Here is a 13753-nt window from a genome sequence, read left to right as displayed (position 1 = left end):
CAGGTTACATGGAGCCCTTCCCTCCTCTCCTCTCCTCTCCCCCTCTCTCCTCCTCTCCTCCCTGCACATTTTACTTGTTGCACTTTGTAGTTTGGCCTTGGTGTCTCGCAGTCTCTCTGTGTTTCCACAGATCCACCGGAGCCCCAACCGCCGCCTGCATCGCCCCCCCCCCCCCTTATTCCCTACTGTTACACCGGCCTGCGCTCCCCTTCCATGAACAAGTCTGCCATCCAGTCCCCCATCAAGCTGGCTTGCTCTCCCTGCCTCCCCTACCAGAAGCTTCCTTCTTCAGCTGTTATTAACATTTCCGTGTTTCCCACATTTTGTATTGTAAACTGTTTTCTTGTCTGTAACAACATCTACTGCACGTCTGTCCGTCCTGGGTGAGGGATCCCTCCTCTGTTGCTCACCCTGAGGTTTCTCAGATTTTTCCCTGTTAAAAGGGTTTTCTATGGAGTTTTTCCTCAGTCGATGTGAGGGTCTAAGGGCAGAGGATGTTGTTATGATGCCATGTGAAGCCCTTTGAGACAAACTGTTTGTGAAAACGGGCTATACAAATAAAATTGCCTTGCCTTGCCTTGCCTCCTCCTCCTATGCGGCTGATGACACCAAGCTGCTCCATGCGCTCAAGCTCTTCCCTTACTTTTCCCATTAGTGGCAGTGGGATACACCGTGGCACATTGAGGGAGACTGTCAGGCTTTAGTTTGATTGTGTAGGGTTGTTGCAGTAGGCCTAACCCAGGGGTCGGCAACCCATAACACTCAAAGAGCCATTTCGACCCGGTTTCAACGGAAAAGACAACACTGGGAGCCGCAAACACTTTTTATATTTAAAATAATACAATACACACACACACACACACACACAATTTCCGTAATTTTTGGACTATAAGGCGCACCTGACTGGAAGCCACACCAGCGAAATTTAGGTAAAAAACAAATGTGTATATATACAAGCCGCACTGGACTATGAGCTGCAGGTGTTTTAATGTTAATTACCATATATAAGGGTTCGTGCACAGAGGGGATGGTCAGGAAAGAGATGGCTGTTTGGGGAAGCTTCCGATTTGTTAACATTTCCAACAAACAACAAGTTGCATATATGCATAACCTATATTAATTGTACGGAACATGTACCGTGCTGCGTAAACTGTACTGCATCACATGACACATCGCGTTTTAAACACACAAACTTTCACAGCATTCGAAACGTATTTACTGTGTAGAAATAAACGGTGCGCTCTCAGCGCATGTACCATAAACACAGCTTACAGTACTTGACGAGGCTATGCCTCATTACTAGGGCTGCAACTAACAACTATTTTAATAGTCGATTAGTCACCGACTATTGAAACGATTAGTCGACTAATCGGATAATTATTAATTTTTTCTTACATTTAGCATGAATTTGATTTAATTATGTGGCAAATGATAATAAACACAAGAAAGATGGATACAATGAAAAATACATCTTTTATTGAACATACTGTGGATTCGAACAAATATCAAATAAAAATGTCCTGTCTAAAACCAATTAGGCCCAGTGCTCGGTCAGTAGAGACATAAATCCATGAATAAATAAACCTGTCCATTTTTTTAGGGACAGGCAAATAAATAAATCAAAATCAAGTAAACATTTTTATCACGAAAAATACGTTTATAAAATGTACAATGTATGTCATAAAAACCGTATTGGCTTGAATGTTAATTGAATCTCACCGTTTCGTTCAACTGCCCGACGGGCTTTCTCTTTAAATGTTCGTGCACCACCGAGGTCCTGCCATGACACCAAGGTCTGCTTTGCAAACTTTGCTAGTAGTCCTTTTATTCGCCGTATCGCGGCTAAAATGTTCCCAACCTTTAGAAGTTTTGGTGCGCGTACCTTATGTTGACGCCGCCATTTCTGTATGTTACCACTCAGAGACAGAGACGCTATTGCGCATGCGCAACTCTCGGCAGAGATTATAATCAAGCGTGATGCCTCACTCTGTTGGAAAAACGCGTTTGGCGACAATAGTTGACAATGGAATTTATTGTCGACTATATCTATAATCGATTTTTGTGGACAACGTGGACTAATCGTTGCAGCCCTACTAATTAGGTGTTTTCTTAAAAGTGCCTGTAACACAGCAGTAGGCCTCAAGGTGCAGTAACTTCTGTTTAAAATATCACCAGCCTCCCAGAAACCGCCAGCCGCACTGTTGTATAAACCGCAGTGTTCAAAGCAGGGGGAAAAGTAGCAGCTTATAGTCCAGAGTTATATATAATTTTATTTTGATATTTCGAGATCACAACAATCTTACACTTTACAACTACAATTTAACAAATGAACAAACACAAAGAAAATACTTTGTTCAGATATTGCGCAGTTTTGGTGTCGCTGGGCTTTCCGTGCATGCCGGCTGCCTGCTGACACGTCGAGTGCTGTCAAACGTCTCTGAAGAAGGCGAATGCTGATCACCGAAATTGCACAGGGTCTGAAGAAAGAAGTTAAAAACTTTGACTTAATAAGAAGACATGATACACGTTTTTGAGACAAGTAACATACTTCAATCGGACACTAATAATTTATTTTCCCAAGCCACGCAGAGCCGCAACATAAGGATGAAAGAGCCGCATGTGGCTCCGGAGCTGCGGGTTGCCGACCCCTGGCCTAACCCATCACACAGCTTCGGGTAGTTCTGCTTTACAAACTCTAGGTCTACACTGTCTACTCTAGCCACTAACCTCAACCTCACAGATGCTGCTCTGCTAAACAGTGTTGTCTTCAGGTGGCTGTCTTCATAAATGTCCTCTGTGGTGCTCTTATCACCACGCTGCAGCACTACTTGGGCCACCCCCACGACGTCAAAGGGGGCTTGACCTGGCTCAACCAGTTTCACTCGCCCTGGATGGAGGTTGCCTGTGACACTTTGTGTTATTTCTTTGTACATCTGCTCTGGAGGCGGCACGGTGGTGCAGTGGTCAGCACTGTCGTCTCACAGCAAGAAAGTTCCGGATTCAAGTCCTGTTTCGGGCACAGGATATCTCTGTGTGAGTCTCCATGTTCTCCCTGTTCCTGCGTGGGTTCTCTCCGGGTACTCCTGCTTTTTCCCACAGTCCAAAGACATCAATTGGGGATGAGGTTAATTGAATACTCTAAATTGACCGTAGGTATGAATGGGAGTGTGAATGGTTGTTCGTCTCTGTATGTTGGCCCTGCGATGGACTGGGGACCTGTCCAGGGTGAACCCTGCCTCTCGCCCGTAGATGCTGGGATAGGCTCCAGCCCCCCCACAACCCTTAACAGGAATAAGCGGAAGAAAATGGATGGATGGATGGATGGACTGAGGACTTGTTCTCACCTGCCCTCTGACCCCCACATGACCCTGCTATGTATCTCACACATCTCAATAACACCACACCATGTTGTTATATTCTAGCTGATTTTGAAGTGGTAGATTTCTCTGACCTTGCTGAGACAGCAAGGTCAGAGGAAGGGGAATTGTTTTTTACTACAATATTGTTTTTATGAATGCCAGTTCAGCTCCCCTCAGATGTATGCAGTTAATGGGGCGTTGCCATTGAGTGCACAAATATAGAACAGTTATCAAAGTCTGTATAGCAGAGAGAATTGTTTTAAATGTGATAGATGTCCAGCAGCTCTTAGTAGCACTGGCTCTAGAGTGGCTCTCCCCTTGAAGAAAAAAAAGGCAACTATCTTCTTCAGTGAGGTTCTCAAACTGACGACATAAAAATAGAGATAATCCCCAGGCTCTAAAATGGACTCTGAGGCTATTTACAGTCCAGGAATTCATGTTTGCTTTAGATTTGTTTGGTTAAGTGTGAAGAGAACATCTCTCTGTCTACATTTCGCTGCCAGGTTTTACTGCCTGCCAAGTCTTATCCATCTCATCAAAAAACACAACTCCCCCGAGGATATGGTCCTTGCCTCGTCTCTCCTTGTCCCAGCATAAGTGATGTTCTTCTGTGTGTCCTGGTAATTAGAGCCAGGGGGCCAGATGAAAGGCCAAAGAGGTAAAAGATGAGGAGGCGCATGTCAGCTGATTGTGTAAAACCAAAGTCTCAGTTAGGAGACACGGGAAGTGTTTGGTACAGTCTGATCCTTCCTTGACTGCATTGTGTGTTGTGTTCTTCTGACACTCGTCTCTCTCTGGGCCCAATGCAGATTTTCTCCAGCTAGGACAGGGTTCAGATACACAATGATATTTAGGGGAGCCTTTTATTCCAGTGGGCACGGCTACTGAATATCTTATATAAATGCACACATGCTGAATGGCCTTTTGCAGGGTTACTGTGAAAACATCTCCTGACTGCAACTCCAAATCGAATGCCCAACATGAAAGAATATACTGAGATATGAAAGTACTATTTCCACAATATTTTATTCTTTTTGAAAGGAAGATGTTTTCAGACCAATGGCCCTCTACCAAAGGATGGAAGTAGTCTTGGATAATAAACAATGGCATATTCAGCTGAGGGTGAAATTCAGGACAAGCCAGAGGTTTTGTAAGAGGGGAGACTTCAGTATTAGAGTAAAAAAGTATAATAACTGTGGGGTCTTGGATGGGAAACAGTGGTCAATGTTTCAATCACTATTTTGAAATTCTGGGATATGTTGGAACTATTTGGGGGGCTGGAGCCCATCCTTTGCTTTCGGGTGTGAGGCAGGTTTCACACTGGACAAGTCGCCAGTCCATTGCAGGGCCAACACATAGAGACAGACAACCATTCACAGTCATACCTTCTGTCAATTTAGAGTTATCCAGTCAGCCTAGTCCTAGTCTTTGGACTGCAAGAGGAAGCCAGAGTACCCAGAGAAAACCGACACAGGCACAGGGAGAACATGCAAACTCCACACAGAAAGACCCCATGCCCGAGCTGGAACTCGAACCCGGAACCTTCTTGCTATGATGACAGTGTTAACCGCTGCACCACCATGCAGCCTGACATCAGAAAATGTGTGTCATGAACAAATAAAAGGCTGTTGTGATTTGCGCTATACGAATAAAATTGACTTGACTTAACTCAAGGGTGCATCAATCAGATGAGCAGATGCACAGCACTGCAATCTGGTACTATAGATGACGGATGTATTTGAAAGTTACTGTAAAATGTATAATCTGCTCTTAGTCACATATAGGGTTTTTTTTTGCACAGACTGGCAAGAAGTGGCAGAAAATCTTCGGAGTATCAAAATGTGTGAAACTGTGGCAGCAGGCATAGCACCCAAGGTTCTTTGAACACACCTTGATGGCCTGTCGGCCTATCAGAGAACAGGTGCCCATATTTAAGACGGCCCCTCCCTCGCCCTTCCTGCTTCGTAACACTTCATGTGGAAGTGGCTGTGGGTGCGCATGCTGCTCTGTCCTGCTGTGCTGCTCTCTGCACTCTGTTTGTGAGTGGTAGGTTTCCTTCTCCCTCTCTCTGCATATGATGATGGTAACATTCGAGTGGCTAATGCTAGTGTGGTCTTAGGAAATGCTGACATCCGGCTCCCTCCCTCTTGCCTTCCCTCTGGGATGAGCGTGTGTGTGTGTGTGTGTGTGTGTGTGTGTGTGTGTGTGCGCTGATACACTTCAGCTAAGGTAGGTGCCTGTTGTCGGCCTGCAGCTGTCATTTTCAGCCAAAAACTGTGCCAATGATCTATTTTATCAGGGACAATCAACCAACCGGACGCTGCTGCTTTGTCTATGCTGACCCAGCTTGTTCATCAGGGTCATCTGCGTGGCCGTGGGTTGTTGAAACGCAGCCTTGCTGCTTCGGCTGCTCGCTGCTTCGGGTGGCCCTTTCAGGCTATTTCCTGCAGTTACCCACTCTGCGCGTCCACGAGGTGACACACACCTGAACGGAGCAGAATCCGATGGATTTTTTTTTATTGTATGAGTGATGTTTGGGTGTGGAATTTAATTTTGGTTTAATTATTTCGTTTTCTTATTCATTTCTATTTCTTGTTTTGGGTTTCTTGAGTTAGTTGGGTTCAGTTGGATTTATAGGATTAATTGATATTTGCTTTTTGTTTCTTTTGATCAGGGTTAACTTTCTTTCTCTTGTGTTCGCCTTTTTGGTTACATTGTGTTTTGAATTATTAGTTTTCTTTGAATTAGGTATTTTGCTTTGATTTATTTTGGGCTGTATTTGAATGATTAAAATTGTATTCTTTCTATAGGTTATTTTGATTTAACTCCTTCCACCAATTGAATTATCTTTGTATTTGGTTTGAGTGTAACTCTTAAATTGTGTTTGTTTTTTTTCTTGTTTCAGTGTCAGAGGCCAGTGACTGGTGGTGGTGTCCCCTCTTTGTGTGCTGTGTTTCCCGGGTGATGGTCACTTCCTGGTGTGCGTGTGTGGGTGACTTATTTTTGACTTCTTTAATTTGGGTGAACTCCCCCCAGATACAATCGCTCACCCCCCCTCGAAGTCTCTGCCCTGATCAATTTCCCTTTTTTTTCCTTTGTTTGGTGTGTATGTGAATGTCTGATTGCAGATTGATTTTAACTTGATATCTAAATAATTTTTTTTTTTTTACACCACAAACCACGTCCCCAGCCGATGAATGGAACTTACCTGTGTGTCTTGTCCCCCTAGTAAGAAAAATAAAACTCTCTGGGTGAAATTCCCAGGGTGGCGTTGTTGGGCAACTGTGAAGAATCCTCTCAAAATTATTGCGCAGTATTTGGGGAATTAGCGTCCCTTTTCCCTCGCCACAAAACAATTTACTTTAAAAAAAGTACAAATAAGTAAAAATACAGTGTCACCCCCACAAATTTCTATTTGAGATAGGAACACGTGTTCTTTAGCATCTATTGCAGGGGGATTTTTGTTATTCAGTGTGAAAAAGTGTTCTGTGAGTGTGTCATCCATGGCTTATTCTCCCATAGTGGGAGACTTGGGCCCTTTCTTCAGAAAACTTTTAATAAAGGACTCAGAAGACAGATAATTGGAAAAATGTCTTCATTTCCACCACATAGAAAATGTGGAAATATTGGCGGCCACCTCAAGCCTGCTTCACCTCTGATGGCTTGGGTGGAGTCCCACTGCTCCCGTACATGATGTTCTCACACCCCTTGCCCTCCTGCATGAAGAGGTCCATTTCCAGATGAGAAGTGCTTGGTGAAATGCATCCGCCACTGAATTCACAACATGCCAAGTCCTGAAGCAAGGGGGTGATGTGGCACTCTGATTGGTTTGACTGAATTGAGTTTGAATTGTGCAATGTCAGGAGATTATTTTTAGGGTCAGGGTTAATGAAGATGTTATCCTAAAAGACTGTTGGAAGGCAAAGTTTTGACGTCTTATTCAACATTATTTGGGCAACCAGTATGTTCAGCATTAAATATTGTTTAAGGTTTAAATCGACTTTAAGGCAATTCCAAACATGGCCTGATACTCTTAAAATCTCTATAGTTGGATGGGTTACAATATTTACTGTTACAATTATTTTAGTAACTTTTTGGATAAATTGTGCCTGTAAGAGTATTGTCAATGCAATTTTATTTTTCCTTGATTGAATCTGTGAAGAACGGAAGCTACCAATAGGAAGTGTCATGCTGCAGCAGACAAGGGGAGAAGAACGAAACCAAGCGTGTCTATGATAAGACCGTGGGTCATATAGCTTTTTCCCCATCGCAACAACTAACCTCTTCTCATCCGCTACTCAGTGATGAGGATATCAAGCTGGCAGAAAGCTGCAACAGGAGCAGCGATGTACAAAACAGCTGTTTGTCTTTTTTCATGACCTATATATGTATTTAATCTTACATTCATTTATATTCTATAGGTGCTATATTCTACTGCTCTATAATGCAGCGGTGTGAAGTGAAGCTGAGGCCACAAGGGGACACCAACTGCTGCTAGCGTGGGGGTAGAAATAATAGGGGCAGCTCTTTGAACCTTTACAAGAAGAAGTCTTCATCCAAAGTTTCTGTCATGTAACAATTTTTGCCACTCGATGTTAATGCTGTTTACATTTTGATTATGCTGCAATGTTTGCTTGAACTGTAGACCTAGCAGCTAGCCAGAACTGATCTGCAAACCGAATCGTACCGTATTTTAGTCAAATTGTCTGTTGACAATCTGCATTCATTTAAAATGTCAACATGACTCAAACTTGAGGTGGTCTGTAATGCACAATAGCATAATAGTAAGCTCTTGTCACTTGAGACTTAAGGAGATGGGAAGTTAGCTAACACCAGCTTAAAAAGAATGAACTAGCGAGAGCTCACATTTCTTACTTTCCTTGTGTAGCCTGAAATGCTGAATAAAATTCAACGTGGTGCTTGAGGTGTCTGAAATTTTGGCACTGCAGACCTTGCAAACAGCTACTCTTCTTTTTGTTTTCAGTTGAATATTCTTTGAAGCCAGATTTTATGATTTTGGGAACAGCAGTGCTTTTCAAGTCATTGCATGCAAGTCTAAGTCATAAATAGCAAGTCAAAGTCAAGTCGAGTCATTTACCACTGTTAGTCCAGCAAGTCACAAGTCCTCAATCTGGTGACTTAAATCTGACTCGAGTCAGGTGACTTGACTCGAGTCCCCCATGTCTGGAATGGACAACAATTTGTTATTTTCTAAAGATTAAATTTATTGTTTTAGTTGGGGCTGCACGGTGGTGCAGTGGTCAGCACTGTGGCCTCACAGCAAGAAGGTTCTGGGTTCGAGTCCCGGCTCGGGCACGGGATCTTTCTGTGTGAGTCTCCATGTTCTCCCTGTTCCTGTGTGGGTTCTCTCTGGTACTCCAGCTTCCTCCCACCGTCCAAAGACATCAATTGGGGACTAGGCTGATTGATTCTCTAAATTGACCGTCGGTATGAATGTGAGTGTGAATGATTGTTCGTCTCTCTATGTTGGCCCTGTGATGGACTGGCGACCTGTCCAGGGTGAACCCCACCTCTCACCCGTTGACGCTGGGATAGGCTCCAGCCCCCGGAAGCGGAAGATGACGATGGATGGATTGTTTTAGTTGAAGGGATATTGTTAGGCTACAATGTAATTTGCATATTGCTACTCAATACCAATATGCCTCAATGTTTAATTAATGTCTATTTAATTTAGTTTGTCTTGCTCTCATTAATCAATCAGAGGAAACTCAATACATGAGTAACCTTCTAACTAGTTCAGCATCTTGCTGGATCGTGTCAAAGTGTCTCCAGAGGAAGCAGGCACTGAAGCATTGCTCCTGCAGTTTCTGGCCTGCAACTGTATCCTCTGTACCATGTTCTAATTTAATTGTTTTTCTACGCAAACCATATTAAGCATATACTGTAAAATTTATTTGGAGTAGTTTTTGTCTTTCATACATGTGTGGAGGGGATCATTAAATATATCAACGGGACACACAGCACTTAAACTTGTCAGTATACTGATAATCAATTTCAAAATCGAATGAAAATTATTTACTTACTGTCAATTAATCTTGCTTTTCAGCCTGAGATTTTTCTCTCTCATTGATTCTGATGTATCTTTGATATAGGTGGCAAGTTGTGTCAGTTGCCCTCCATTATCCAGCATTATGATCGCCTGAGTTGAATTAAATGATACTGATAGATGTGAACCGCAAAGAAACTGATACGAGAAAACACAACCTGCACTTCCCATCATGGCCACAAGATGGTAATACAGCCCAACACTACTGTAGACCCAGCTGGTTGACATAGAGGAGTGAGATGCTGCTTAAAAGGGCTGTAAATTATAGAAAGAACAAAATATGCTGGATAAAACAAGTGAAACTAAATTCTATTTTGCAAAGGATGAATTTAAATTTCTGATGCTGAACTCAGGTACATGTGAGCAGCATCATGATGGACACTTCACTCCAAAAACACCAGGAACATGACATGCAAGTAGAAAACTAAGGTGGACAAAAGAACAAACAAAATGAACCCAAAGAGGGAGGTACAGGAAGAATATTATGTTGTTATTTTCTGTGATCTGTTCCAAGGATGACCAAATTATCTTCTCTCATTCAATTGGCTCAATTGATTCCATTTCACGCAATCTATTGGCAGATATCATGTAAATCACCTCAGAATGCCGACTCTTCATTCTTCCAAGTCCTTCATTATATGCTGTATCTGACTTATTACTGACTTGTCACGTCTGTTGTCACTGTTGACTCTGTTCTTTACTGTGTGAAGACCTTGCCTCTGCTTCTCTCTGCCTTTGATTGTTCATATATGCACAGGGAGGTACAGCACAGAGCCATACTGCCAAATTCAACTTACTGCAATGGCAGTGACTGACGCACATGATGCAGTGGCTTTCTAATATAAGATAATAATCTTATCAGAAAAAAAATGGTGACAAAAATCAGTGTTAAAAAAAAAAAAAATCTTGTCATACAGCCCTGTTGTAAAATGAAAATAAATTCTAAGACGTATTGTTCCAAAAAAAAAAAGTTAGTTCATTCATCTTTGAATACAGATAATACAAAAAATATGCCTCATAATTAGAGCTAGCCGTTTGGGTCTAAAATTTAAATATGTAACTTTAAATCCATTCATCCATCCATCCATTGTCTTCTGCGGGGGGGGGGGGGGAGGGGTGGAGCCTATCCCAAGAGCTTTTGGGCGAGAGGCGGGGTTCACCCTGGCTAACATTTAGACAGACAACCATTTACACTCACAGTCATAACTACAGTCAATTTAGAGTATCCAATTAGCTCATGTCTTTGGACTATGGGAGGAAGGTGGAGTACCCGGAGAAAACCCATGCAGCCACAAGGGGAACTTGAAAACTCCACACAGAGAGATCCCATGCCCGAGTCAGGTCTCAATACTAGAACCTTCTTACTGTGAGGTGACAGTGCTGACCACTGCACCACCATGGTAATTTTAAATATTTATTAAAACAGATTTGAAGCATAGACAACATTGACAATAACAGACATTTTTTTTGGTAACCTGTAAAAACTGATTTCAGGTACAACAGAGGGAAGTTTCTAAGTTAGTACCTCTTTCTTATATTGAATATTTAATTTTTAGATTCATCAATGTAAGATTTTTGTAAGTTTACAAATGTTGTTGGAAGTGTGGAAAAAAAATGACTTCCAAAAATTCACATCACTTTTTAAAATGTTGTTTTAAGCTTAATGTGACCAAATACCACTGTTGTTTTTTACAATGGGTTGCTTTACAAACGGCACCCCATACTTACTCACTAAAAAGTATGCAGACATTGAGTCTTTTGCATAATCCAAAGAAGAGATCTCAAGAGGTTCCCAGTGTTACTATTTGACCACACTGCTTGCACCTTGAACTCAAAATCAAGCAGGATAATCAAACTGAAGTAAATAAGTATTGTGGGACAGGAACTTGGGCAATTTTAGCAACTTTGGTGTGCACTGAGGTACAGAGATAGAACTGTTAAAAACCATTTTGTTAAAAATGAAGGCAACTGCATTGACAATACAGTTTGTGGCTAAGATTTTGGTGTTACCAGACAATCCTTAGATATACATAAAAAAAGGTACCAAGAAGGAAAGTCAGTAAAAAAATCTGCACTGGCATTATCGCGTGTGTGACCAATTAAGTCACACAATTAAGTCTTTATTTTAGTTTTTGTTTGTTTCTTATTTCATAAATATTTTCTTTCCCTTAATTTATATTGTCCTTTCTCCTTCCCCCTGTAAATGGTTCTAAAACCATTTAAATTTCCCTTGTATGGGATTAATAAAATATTATTATTATTATTATTATTATTCTTGTCCATGAGCTGTGCATATTGTCCTGTATTGGACTTCCTAAAGTCAAAATTCTCAGTTGCCATATGACAGACAAATGCTGTCTCCAAAAAAGGAAATATATGCCCAAATTTAGAGGCAAACATATCCCATACTAACAATTTTAAGCACATTTACTTGTCAATGTTGAAATATGAAAGCCTGGTTAGCAGTTTAAAGCTTGAATGATCAATTTGAGTATCTTTGAAGTCTGAGGAAAATGCTTTTCTGTTGAGTTGGGATGGGATCCAATTAATACTGATAAAAAAAATCGAAAATTATTGATAGGAGATTAACAGGGTGACATGGTGGTGCAGTGGTTAGCACTGTCACCTCATAGCAAGAAGGTTCTGGGTTCAAGCCCTGGCTCGAGCACGGGGTCTTTCTGAGTGGAGTTTGCATGTTCTCCCTCTGCCTGAGTGGGTTCTCTCTGAGTACTCCGGCTTCCTCCCACAGTCCATAGACATGCAAGAGAGAACTAGGCTGATTGGATACTCTAATTGACCGTAGGTGTGGCTGTGAGTGTCAGTGGTTGTCTGTCTATATGTGTTGGCCCTGCAATGGACTGGTGTCCCATCCAGGGTGAACCCCATCACTCGCTCAAAGGTTGCTGGGATAGGCAGGATAAGCTGTTAAAAATGGATAGATGGACGGATGTTGTCGTCGTTTCCCGCTTATACGATTGGTCTGAGTCGCAGGGGCTTCAGTGTCAGCAGGAAAGCCCAGACTGTCCTCTCCCCAGCCACTTCCACCAGTTTTTCTAGGGGAATCCCGAGGTGTTCTCAGACCAGCCGAGGTATAATCTCTCCAGCATGTCCTGGGTCAGCCCTGAGGCCTCCTCCCGGTTGGACATGCTTGGAAAACCTCCCGAGGGAGGTGTCCAGGAGGCCGAACCAACTAAACTGGGTACTCTTGACATGGAGAAGCAGCGCCTCTACTCTGAGTCCCTCCCGAATAACTGAGCTTCTCATTCTATCTCTAAAGGAGAGTCCAGCCACCCTGCAGAGAAAACTCATTTTGGCCGCTAATATTCACGATCTTGTTCTGTCGTTCATTACCCAAAGCTCATGACCATAGATGAGGGTTGGAACGTAGATTGACCAGAAAATGGAGAGCTTCATCTCTTGGCTAAGCTCCCTCCCACAATGGACTGGTTTAGCACCCGCATCACTGGGGATGCCGCCCAATCCGCCTTTCCATCTTCATCTCCATCCTACCCTCACTCGTGAACAAGATCCAGAGACAATTAAACTCCTCCACCTGAGGCAGGACCTCCCCCCAACCTGGATTAGGCAGGCCACCCTTTTCCGGTTGAGGCCCATGGCCTCAGACTTGGAGGCACTGATTCTCATCCCTGCTGCTTAACATTCGGCTGCAAACTGTCCAAGCAAGAGCTGGAGTTCGTGGCTTGATGGAGCTAAGGGGACCACATCATCCACAAAAAGCAGAAACAACATCCTCCCGCCACCAAACTTGACCTCCTTCACCACCCGGCTGTGCCTAGAAATTCTGTCCATAAAAGTTATGAACAGAGCTGGTAATAACAACAGTAGCCTTGGTGGAGTCCAACCCTCACTTGGAACATGTCTGACTTACTGCCAGCAATGTGAACCAGTCTTTCATTCCTCAGGTTGAAAGACTGAATGGCAGGAGTAAGGGGGCCATCTACCCCATACTCCCAGAGTACCCCCCACAGGGTCCTCCTGGGAACACAGTCATAAGCCTTCTCCAAATCCACAAAGTACATGTGGACAGGTTGGGCAAACTCCCATGCCCCCTCCAGCAAACTAGCAAGGGTAAAGAGCTGATCCGCAGTTCCATGGCTGGGACGAAAACCACATTGCCCCTCCTCGATCTGAGGTTCAACTATCGCCATGGACCTCCTCTCCAGTACCCTGGTGTAGACCTTTCTAGAGAGGCTGAGGAATGTGATCCCCCGGTAGTTGGAACACACCCTCTGGTCCCCTTTCTTAAAGATGGGGACCACCGCCACTCCAAAAGCACCACCCCTGATGTCAACGCAATGTTGCCGAG

At 43.1% G+C, this 13753-nt stretch overlaps 1 protein-coding gene across 1 annotated transcript in view; it reads left to right on the top strand.

Moving 5' to 3' along the window:
* The window catches only part of LOC147268817 (uncharacterized), a 178360-nt gene that overhangs the window by 94794 nt on the left and 69813 nt on the right, over positions 1–13753 (top strand). The window lies entirely within an intron of this gene.

This window comes from Aulostomus chinensis, chromosome 2 (genome assembly GCF_037954235.1).
Source record: "Aulostomus chinensis isolate RoL2024-O1b breed Wild chromosome 2, RoL_Achi_v1.0, whole genome shotgun sequence".
Taxonomy (NCBI): Eukaryota; Metazoa; Chordata; class Actinopteri; order Syngnathiformes; family Aulostomidae; genus Aulostomus; species Aulostomus chinensis.
This window is presented reverse-complemented; position numbering and strand designations above follow the sequence as displayed.